Source organism: Natrix helvetica (assembly GCF_964273705.1).
Source record: "Natrix helvetica genome assembly, chromosome: 3".
Taxonomy (NCBI): Eukaryota; Metazoa; Chordata; class Lepidosauria; order Squamata; family Natricidae; genus Natrix; species Natrix helvetica.
The window spans coordinates 89,832,312-89,843,650 of record NC_138549.1 but is presented as its reverse complement, the minus strand read 5'-3'; the positions used below and the strand labels follow the sequence as shown (position 1 = coordinate 89,843,650).

At 44.2% G+C, this 11,339-nt stretch overlaps 1 protein-coding gene across 3 annotated transcripts in view; it reads left to right on the top strand.

Moving 5' to 3' along the window:
* The first annotated feature begins 350 nt into the window (after positions 1–350).
* Positions 351–11,339, top strand: part of LRRC8D (leucine rich repeat containing 8 VRAC subunit D) — a 100,312-nt gene continuing 89,323 nt past the window's right edge. For 2 of the 3 annotated variants that reach the window (XM_081946075.1, XM_081946070.1), the window contains exon 1: positions 469–601. The gene's annotated coding sequence lies outside the window, so the exon portion shown is untranslated. The other variant, XM_081946072.1, reaches the window with a different exon arrangement.

The window sequence follows — 11,339 nt, the reverse complement described above, 5'->3', positions numbered from 1 at the left end:
GCCGTCAAGAGATATCTCGGGCTGCAGGGTTAGCCGGCAATCCCCCCTCCTCCTAGGCGCATCTCCGCGCTCTTCCCCGTTCACCTTTCCTCCGGGACGGTGCAGAGAGGCATTCCCGCCATTGGAGGCCGAGCGCCCCCGGCCAAACTGTAAAAAAAAAAAAAAAAGCAAATACAACCGCCCCTCACCCTCCCCCCCCCTCCAAAATAAAAGCACGCGGGCCCGTGCCGGACTTTCCTTTCGGGGCCCTGGCTCGGTTTGGCTGCAACCGCACCTGAACGGCAAGGCGGGGAGGAAAGGCGTCGCCAGCAATCACATGGGCTCTCTGCTTCTGGCGCCATTGGATAGGGCCTAGCCATTAGCTTCGCTCTGCGTTGAGAGAAACGAGGGTAGCTAGACCGGGCGTGATTAAAAAAAAATGGTGGAGGTTTCCTTTTTCCTTCCTCCAGCCAAGGCCGAAGAGGTAAGCTCGGGGGCTTCGTCTAAAGCTTGCCTCGCCCGGGTTTGGACCGCGCTCCCACGCCCGGCGCTTTTGGCCCCGCCTGCATGGGCTCGGCTGCTAGAGTGAGTCGCTTCTCCGGTGCTGCTGCTGCTAGGTGAGGTGCGTAAAAAATGCCCGGTTTGCCGGGTGATTTAACATTATTGCTAACTGAAGGGTCTACGGTCTTCGCCCGGTTGTGTTGCGGATCAGATATTTTTTTTGTGTGCAGTCTCATCCGTTGATGAGGGGACGGTTGGCAAAAGCCGTCCACGCTAATGCCGGGCATCCTTTTTTTACAACAATCTTGGCCGGTGGGCCGGTATTGGCGTCCCTTTTTGGGCGGTGGGGAAGAGGCGCCGAGTTCGCGAGAAAGCGATTCGTTTGAAGCACAAAGCTCAGGTCTGGGGAATGTTGGAAAGTCAGACTTTGCCTTCAGTGAGTCTTGTGCTCAGGTAAGTGAAGGTAAGATTATAGCCTGAGGACTTTAAACTTGCACCTGTTTACCTGGAAGTCAGTGCAAGTAGTAAACACCGGGAAAGCTGCTTCGTGGTTTATTTAATGAGTCAGGTTTGACTGCTTGCAAACGGTTGCAGTATTGACAAAGCCACAATATGGCAGTGTGCGATACTGAACACAACTTTTGCTGGTATTAATAGACGTGTTTATGCCTGCGCTGCACATAAATTTGGATTTCAACTTTGGATTCTCTGGTTTTTATTTTGGACTGTGCTGGACTAGCTCTTTTTTGCAAATAGAAAGAGAGAGGTCTTCTCACATTTCTGACTGCTTCAGAAGGATGCTTAGACTGCTAGTTTCTTGGGCAACATACCCCTCCTCTCCTTTTGTAAAAGTTAAGAAATATATGAAATATTAGCAGACTAGAAGGCTTGAGACAAGGTCTGTGAACTATCTTCTGTGCTACTGTATAAACTATATGGTATTAACTATCTGAATGAAAATGGATTTTCACGGTAAAGATGAAACTTTATCTCCTTTGTAAACGAATGAAATAAAATTCAGTCGTCTATAGTTTTGGGGGTGTTCTTTTTCCAGAAACCAATTTCATTTATCATGTGAGAAAATAAAATACTAGTGATTTTTCCTTTGAAGAAGATATTGCATTTTAAAGACGAGCCTTGCAATGCTGGATTAAGTTAAATCTTATCCAGAAAGATGTACTGTGTGACACAGTTATGTGACTTCACCTTCTAATTTCAGGGAATCCTCAGGTCATTCCCTTCCCCTGTTTCTTTGGGCAGATATAAGAGAAGTGGGTTTTTTTTGCCTGAAGAACAAACCCAAAGTTGATGTAAGTGCTATCTAAAGGTGTCAAAATAAATGAAGGTGCTAGTATCACTTAGAAAAACATCAACTGCAAAGCCCAAGCGTTCTAAAACATATGACACCTATGCATGAGAAATGCTTAGGGCTTTTGCCATACCAATAGAAAATACAGTAAAATATCTTGTTACTAAGATCTGATGCTTCTCATTCATGAGAAAGACAGTTATGAATGGAAAGTGGAATGCATCCAGAATTGTAGCAAGAACACTGAAATCGGGAAGGCTAATATCCTCAGATTAAATTCCATTGCAAAAGTCTTTTGTTTGCTTCCCCCCCCCATTTCTCCCCCCCCTCCTTTGGCTTCCAACAGCGACTTGCCGAAAGGCATCCATAAATGTTGAGGATAGCAGCTGCTGCTGAGAACAGAAAGTAACTAATTGTACTGCTGATATGGGAAAGAAAGTAATTGGAGGGAGATGAATCTCTCCATAGCTGAGTACTGTATGTGCCAGGAGAAAGGAGGAAGTGTGTTGCAGTCTAGGTGTGGTAGAAATGAAAGGCCACAAATACGAAATGTTACTTGCCATGCCCTCCAGGCATTGCTCTTTTAATTTGTGAAGCCTCAGGTGGCAGCAAATGCATTCATGTCCATTTTGTGCTGGGAAAAGCATCATAAAGACCTTTTATAGTTCAGTACTATGTCTTTAGGTAGTATAATCTTGCAGATGTAACAGTTTCCCCCTGGATGAAAGATTCTTTGGTTTGCTCTTAAATGGCAGCTCCACAATATTTCTATACAGGTAGTCCACAACTTAGGACCCTAGTTGAGCCCAAAATTTACATTGTTAAGTGAGAAATTTGTTAAGTGAACTTGCCCCATTTTTCTCACCACATTTGTTAAAGTGAATCACTGCAGTTCTTAAATTAGTAACATGTTAAGTGAACCCGGTTTCTTCATTGACTTTCTTTTTTTTATTGAAAAGTTTTAATAATTTTTTACAAATATTTTCCCCTTCCCCTCCCCTCCCTCCACCCCAACCCTACCACCCCTCCAAACCTCCCTCCCCCCAACTTCCCAAAGCAAATACAGGGTATAAACCTTTAACAATCATACCCTAACATAGGCTAACTAACTATAACATCTTTGCTCCCTCTTGTACTTTAACTCCCCTTTTATTAAACCAAATTTAGATAAACTATAACATTCCTTATTCATTCCTAGACTAAAGTTCCTTCGTCCAATGTTTATTTTAAATATAGACAGTCCATCTTCTCCATTTCGACTTGTATTTCTCTTCTGAACAGTCTTTCCAATATAGTGAAATTTTTGCCATCTCTGCTAGATTTACTACCTTTAACGTCCAATCTTGAATGATAAGCAATTCTTCCTTCTTCCCGCAATCTTGTTGCCATTATTAAGTTCAAAATCAACCTAATCTCTATAAGTCTGTAATTATACCTAGCAAAAACAACTGAGGAGTGAACTCCATTGACTTTCTTTGTCAGAAGTTCCCAAATGGGGATCACATGCCTCTGAGACGCTGAGTCAGTTGTCAAGCATCCGTATGCAAATCACATGACCATGGGAATGCAACAATGGTCATAAGTGTGAAAAGTGGTCATAAGTCACTTTTTTCAGTGCCGTTGTAACTTCAAACAGTCACTAAGTGAATTGCTGTAAGGTGAGGACTACTTGTAATTCAAAGTAACATTTCAAAATATTACGAAACACTCTTTGAGAGTTCCCTTGCTTTGCCACCCTAACTGTTGTTAAGTTAATTACCAGGTTGTTAAGTGAATCTGGCTTCCCTATTAACCTTGCTTGTCAGAAGGTCGCAAAAGGCGATCACATGACCCCGGGACAATGTAGCCATCATAAATATGAGTCAGTTGCCCAAGTGTTTGAATTTTGGTCATGTGACCAAGAGGATGCTGCAACGGTTGTAACTCTGAAAACCAATTGTAAGTCACTTTTTTCAGAGTTGTAAGTTGAGGACTACCTGTATCTCATTTGTGTACAGGTAGTCCTCAACTTTCGACCACAATGGAGCCCAAAATTTTGATTGTTCAGTGAGACATTTGTTAAGTGAGCTTTGCCCCATTTTACGATCTTTCTTGCCGCAGTTGTTAAGTGAATCACTGTAGTTGATAAATTAGTAACCCGGTTGTTAAGTGAATCTGGCTTCTGCATTGACTTTCCTTGGCAAACGGTCACGAAAGGGGATCACGTGATCTTGGGACACAGCAACGGTCATAAATGCGAACCAATTCCCAAACATCTGAGTTTTAATAACATGATCATGGGAGTGATGCAAAGGTTGTGACTGTGAAAAATGGTTGTAAGTCTCTTTTTTCAGTATCATTGTAACTTTGAACTGTCACTAAATGACCTGTAGTAAGTTGAGGACTACCTGTAATATTACATCAGGGGTGCACAACTTGTGCACTTTCATATGTTGCAAACTAATGAAATAAAATTCACTAGGCTATAGGTTTATTTTTGCAGAAGCCAACTTTATTTATTTAAAATATGAACTATATCAGTGATAGTTAACCTTTTAGGTGCCCCATCCCCCACACAGGCAAGGCAGAGACTCGAAGAACAGCTGGCTGGCGGGAGACACGCGTGCATATATAGTCTAGCTGGGTTGGGGCGATGGCTGGCGTGTCCGCAGAGAGGACAGAAACCTTGGAAATAAATCAAGATTCATCAATACCATATAGCAGCGGTCCCCAACCTTTTTGGCACCAGGGAGCAGTTTTGTGGAAGACAATTTTTCCACTAATTTGTGGGGTGGGGGAGAGCGTGCAACATAGATCCCTTGCATGTGCAGTTTACAGAAGGGTTTGGGAATCTAATGCCCGATAATCTGAGGTTTAATCTAAGGCCTTGATGCTAGGGAGTTGGGGAGCGGCTGCAAATACAGATGAGGTTTTGGTCGCCGTCGCCCCCCCTCACCTCCAGCTGTGCATCTCAGTTCCTAACAGATTATGGAGCGGCTGCAAATACAGATGAAATTTCAGTTGCCCCCCTCTCACCTCCAGCTGTGCATCTCAATTCCTAAAAGACTATGGACCGATACTGGTCCATGGCACTGGGGTTGGGGACGCCTGCCAAACAGGGTCTTCAGCCGTGATGGCAAACCTATGGCACACATCCCATAGGAGACACGTGGAGCCATTTCTTAGGGCACGTGTGGAGTTGCTCTGTCAGCTCCAACGAGCATGCACACACTGGCCAGCTGATTTCTGCCTTAGTTTTTTACCGTTTTTTGCCCTCCGGAGGCTTCCCTGAAGCCTCCGGAGGGCAAAAAACAACCCAACGTGTAAAACGGAGGTTCAGGAACTGACTTCTAGTTTGCGCATTGGGCCATCGGGCGAAAAACAGCCATACGGGCAACCCGGAAGTCCATCCCCAAACTTCCGGTTGTCGCATTGGGCCATTTTTCACACTGCGGAGGCTTCAGGGAAGCCTCCGGAAGCCCCCAAAGGGTGAAAAATGACCGAACACACAAACCGGAAGTAGGAAAATGGGCAGTTTCCGGCCTCCGGAGGGTCTCCGGGGGTGGGGGAGGCTGTTTTCACCCTCCCCAGGCTCTTAGAAAGACTCTGGAGCCTGGGGAGAGCGAAAAACAGGCCTTCCGGTCCGACCGGAAATTGGCAAACGGGCTGTTTTCGGCCTCGGGGGGGGGCGTTTTCACCCTCCCCAGGCTCCTAGAAAGGGTCATGAGCCTGGGGAAAGTGAAAAACAGGTCCACCGTGCCATCGTGTGGCAAACGCAGGGGGAGCGTGGGGGGGGGGGTCACGTACGCATCAGCGGGAGCAGGCACATAGAATTATGGGTGTGGGCATGCGTGGCATGACCTCTCGTACTCCCACTGCTTTTAGCACGTAATGGCCAAAAGGTTAGCCATCATTGGCCTACCACAAGTTTTTCTCTGTAATCTCAAGCATCTTTATTCATTAGAGATGGGGAACCTTACTCAGCAACATCTGGAAGGCTAAAACTGCTGGGAATTCAAGGAACAGAAGTTGCTTGAGCTACGTTATGCTTTAGCATTGTGGCACAATCAAGTCTGTTCCAGAAACAAGTCAGGAGGAAAAAGTGTTTCGGCCGGCATAGTGTAGGCCGAGCTGCAGCTACCTTGGCAATAACATGTCTATTTTTCTTGATAAATAGGCAAAAGCTCTTGAAGATGAGGAATTATGCATGTGGATTGTTTAACCATTAACATCACTGTACAGATAAACAGTCTGTTGGCCCTGTCCCGATTTAGGAAGGTATGACTTTAAATAGTACCATGAAGTCCATTATATTCAGTAGGTTGATAGCTATTAAATAGAATATTTATATCCCTCGTTTCCAGTAAAAAATATACTGTCAAGGCAGTTAACAATAACATGTGGATAAAATAACAGCATTTAGAATTAAGCTTTTACATCTCAAATAAAAACATCCAATAAAAGAAGTAGTAGTACGTTAAGGAAGCCAAGACAGCTGCCAACAGGGTTTGAACAGCACAAAAAAGTAAAAAAAATAAAAAAAGGAAGAGGGAGACCAAGCTTAGTCAAGGAATGAGCAGGCTGAAGGCGAAGACAGAAAGAGGCTCCTAAGATCAATCATAATGATCTCTTGGGACTCTGCAGCTGTCTTATGGGAGTTTGGCCCAAATTATGAGTTAGGATAGCTGTTTCTATAGCATTCCTGTGAGATTGCCCTCAACATTAGAAGGGTTTAAGAAAGCAGTCTGGTTATTTTAGCAGGTCTTTGTGGGGTAGATGAATTGAGGGGGATACTTCATGCGTACAAATGTACATACATACATATATACCTACATTAATTATTCCTCAACATAGGAGTATTCAACTGTGTATTGTTGTTTATTTGGTTTGTTTCTTGGTTGTTTTTAATCTGTTTTACGCACGGAAGGGTTGTAAACCCCTCAAAATCAACTAACAATTGAAGTGATAGGTAAGCCTACTAAAAGAAATAAGTACTTTGCAAGGAACAGTTTTCTACTCAAGAGTATTTCCTGAACAGCGATCATTTTTAAAACAGAAACCATCAGAAGGGAAGAAAAGCAGGAACTTAGGTTATCCCTTTAAGTCAGCCCATATATCCTTTGTTTACAGCAGTGATTCCCAAAGTGGGTGGTACCGCCCTCTGGGGAGTGGTGGGATGACTTAGGGGGGTGTGCTAAGAGGCAAGGGGGGGGCAGCAGGGCGATGCTAAGGGGACAACCCAAAGGGGAGATTCTCCCAGCGGCGTCTCAGGCACCTTGCCGCACAAGGAAGTGAAGCCAAATTTGTTTATTTAACCTCCCGCTCCAGCCTCCCCTGCCCTACTACATTAAGATCCCCGCGCTTCCCATTTCTGCTGGAAGCACGCAGGCCATGTGAGCAAGCAGGTGCGCGAGGCCCCTCGATGATCTGAGGGGAGCCGGGAGGTGCCAAACTGTGCCCGTCCTCACTCCCTCGCGGCTAAGGGTGGTAGCGCCTGAGATGCCGCTGAGAGAATGTCCCCTTCGGGTTGCTGGGACAGCAAATTTCAAGGGAAAACGCAGCTGCTGGAATCTGTGCGCCTGTAACTTAATGCTCTCCAAGAAGCCTGCATTACCGGGAGCAGCAGAAGAGCAGCAGCGGGCGCCACTGCCACCCCTGGTGTCCAGCATGCTCCTCAGGAGCCTCTGAGGAGTTGCAGCCGTTTGCATGTCTCTCCCGAGCTTCTCTCGGGAGGTGAAATGGCAGGCACCCTGCTAGCAGAGCCTCTGAGTGAAAGGCGACTGAAGGATGCAGTGACGGGAGAGGCTGGCCGTCCCCGAAGCCAGCTCTCGAGGAAGGAAGCAGAGATGAGGCCCGGGGCTCGCTTTCTTTCATCCTTCCTCCAAGAGCTGCAGGTGGCAGGGAAAACGAAGCTTCTTTGTCAGCTTCCCAGCTGGCAAAACAGAATTTTTTGCCAACTGGAAGGTATGTGTGTGTGTGTGAGAGAGAGTGGGGGTGAGAGAGAGAGAGAGAGAGAGAGAGAGAGAGAGAGAGAGAGAGAGAGAGAATAAAAGGAAGGAGGAGGAAGAGAGAGAAAAAAGAGAGGGACAAAAAGAGAAAGAGAGAGAAAGAAAGAAAGAGAAAGAAGGAAAGAGAAAGTAAGTGGGGAGACAGAGACAAGAAAGAAAGAAGGAACAAAGGAAGGGAGGAAGGAAGAGAAAGGAAGAAAAGGAAAAAAAAGAGAGAGACACACACAAGAAAGAAAGAATGGACGGAAAGAAGAAAAAGGAAAGAAAGAAAGAAATATAGAAAGAGAAAGAGAGATATAAGAAGGAAGGGAGGGAGATAGAGAGAGAGAAAGAGAGAAAGAAAGAGAGAAAGAAAAAGAAAGAGAGAGAGAAAGAGAGAAAGAAAGAGAGAAAGAAAAAGAAAGAGAGAAAGAAAGAGAAAGAGAGAAAGAAAGAGAAAGAGAGAAAGAGAACCTATGATCACAATTGAGCCCAAAATTTTGGTTGCTAAGCAAGAGCATTGTTAAATGAGTTTCACCACATTTTACAAGTTGGCTACTCCCACCCGGTCACATGACTGCCAAGCCATGCCCACAAAATAGGCCACATCTACAGAATAGGTTCTAAAAAAATTTGAAACCCACCACTGGTATATGTGTATGTTTGTGAGGGAGAGAAAGAATAATTAAGGTCATTGATCTAAAGATGAAAAACTTTAGATAAAAGACAAAAGTGTTTATTATCCATTTTGGGTTTCTTACAAGAACATATTTCGTGTAAGTTTGTGATATCTTAATGATATCTGTTGCAGTTTTGTGCTTTGTGATAATACCTTACTGAGATTACTTCTTTCAATATCTACACAGGAATTATCATCTACTAAGAGCAGTGACGTTGTTACTAAATTTTACTGAGTTTACTAAGTTACTAGTTACTAAGGTTCTTGATAAATGACTATCAGACTTTGAAAACCTGGTATCACTGGATCATATTCAACAATTTTGTTGAATTAACATTAACTAAAAAGGTATTTAAATTGGATTTTGAACAAATGTGCAATTAATTGTTACAGTTTTGAATTTTACTGTTACTATCTTCCTTCCATCGTGCAAACCGCCCAGTCACATGACTCCCCCAGCCATGCCCACCAAGCCACGCCCACAGAACCGGTAGTAAAAAAAATTGAATTCACCACTGAGTGGGGGGCCCTGAAGATCAGTTTGTAGCACCAAGGGGGGGATGGACTGAAAAAGTTTGGGAACCACTGGTTTACAGTATTCCCACTATGCTGAGGATATCCTTGGCTGCAGTCAAAAAAGTCAAAATGGTGGCTACTTTTAACAGGGGGAGGGCTTTTGCTATGGTTGTGGTTGCCGTCTTGACAGTCCCTGCTCCCCAGCTGAACTGTGTTGAAAAGTGTTACTTGTGTTTCTATTGAACTTACAACAGCTAATTCTGAATTCGCATCTATACGTCTTAAATCTGCAAATAGAAATGGGTGGATCTCTCTGTTTTGGCAATATAGAAATGGCCATTCTAAGGACATTTCATTTTTTCTCACCCGTGCTGTTTCATCTAGGAAGGAGAATCAGTTTGCTTTTTTCAGAAACTCTTTTCTCTCATCATAGCAAATCAGAGCTAGATCCCTTCCTTGATTTATGATTCACACTACTTCCCTGTGCATAGGTCTTTAACCTACTTTTTCCATGGCCTTTTTAAAGGGCATTAAAGGAAGAAAACTATTTTCTGCTTTTCTTGTGACCTTTGTTGAGAGGATTAATGTGGCCTTTCATGTTTTTTGCATTATTACTGACATTACAAGACACGAAAGCCAATAAATCTTCTACCCAATGATCATGATTTTATTTTTTTTAATATTAGTGCATGATAAATATTGCGTACACCTCATAGTTTTGGAGCCCTTGAAAGTCGTTGTTGTTCATTAACCTTAGTTATCACTTTTCTGTCCTCTGCAGATTTTTCTGTTTATCAGCTATGCACCAGCCCCACTCTAAGATGTGGTTAAATAGGCCACAGTTGGTCCTCAAGGACTATCTGGTCATTATTTTACAATCATAGCTTTTGCTGAAGATGTAACTAACAACAAATTGCATCTGTTCCTTTTGGCATTAGAAAAATGTTTTTGTTCCTTCCACCAGAAGTAAAAAGACTAAGGAGTCATCCAGACAGCTGCTTTAATGAAGTGAAGTGGCACTAAAGTATGTTGGGAGAATTTGGACTGTCCTGATAGCTGATCTTTCCTGATTTAAGCATTTATATGTCCATCTTTATGTAACTCAACCAACATGATTCTGGGTGACCTACACCAAACATGAATAAGAAGGAAGCATACATTATTAAAAGATAATATGTGTAAAATGGGAAACTGAATGGAATAGATGAAAACAGCCAACAGTTATTGACTGGGGAAAAAAGTCAAGTCTTGACTACTTTTCCAAAGGCGAGCAACAGGGTTGGGCTTGTTGTATGTGGGAGATGTTTGTACACAGCACGGACAATGAAAAGGCCTAAGTGTGTGATGGTGGCACACGGAGCCATATGTGAGGGCACGTGAGGCGTTGCCCTGTGTCAGCCCCAGTGCGCATGTGCTCGCTGGCCAGCTGATTTTTGGCTTTCCGGAGGGCGGGGGGAGGCCGTTTTCACCCTCCCCAGGCTTCAGAAAAGCCTCCAGAGCCTGTGGATGGCAGAAAATGGGCCCAACTGGCCTACCGGAAATTGGGATGTTTTTCACCCTCCCCAGGCTTCCGGAGGCTTTCCTGAAGTCTGGGGAGGGTGAAAAACGGCCCAACGGGCCTACCGGAAGTCCGGTAGTCAGGCCTGCACCCATGTGGGGAAGGAGTAAGGGTGTGTATGTGTGTGTATGCGCTGGGAGAGGGCATTGCATTATGGATGTGAACACGTACACACACATACTACCACGCGCACATGCGCCCTTTTGGCACCTGAGCAAAAAAAAAATTCACCATCACTGTCCTAGGTGCCATAACATGGCAGTACTTAAATGAGGGAACCTGGAGTGTGTCCTCCTTATGGGGAAACGGAACCCTGCTGGGGGCATAGTGGTTACAATGCAGTATTGCAGGCTGAGTCGGCATTCCACCGCCAAGAGTTCAATTCTTACAGATCATAAGGTTGACCTTCCATTCTTCCGAGGTTGGTAAAACGAAGAGTCAGATTGTTGGGGGCAATAGGTTGACTTTACAAACCACCCAGAGAGTACTATAAATCACTATGGAGCCGTATACAAGTCTAAGTGCTATTGCTATATGTGAGTCAGACAGATGTTGGAACCAGGCGCTTCTGCAAGTAGCTCGGTCCTATGCCATGCAGGACTTTCAAGGTGATAACCAGCATCTTGAATTACATCTGGATGCTTGTTGGGAGCCGGGGCAACTCCCAAGTCTTTGGGTCCATAACTACCCACACTGCTGCATTTTAGACAAAAATAAAGAACTTAACATAAACTAAAGTCAGGAAGAAAAAAGAAAAACTCAGAGAAAGTGAAAAGTGCAAGAAAGGAAACAAGTTAAGGAAAAGGAAGACGCAAAGAAGTGGTTTCTGAT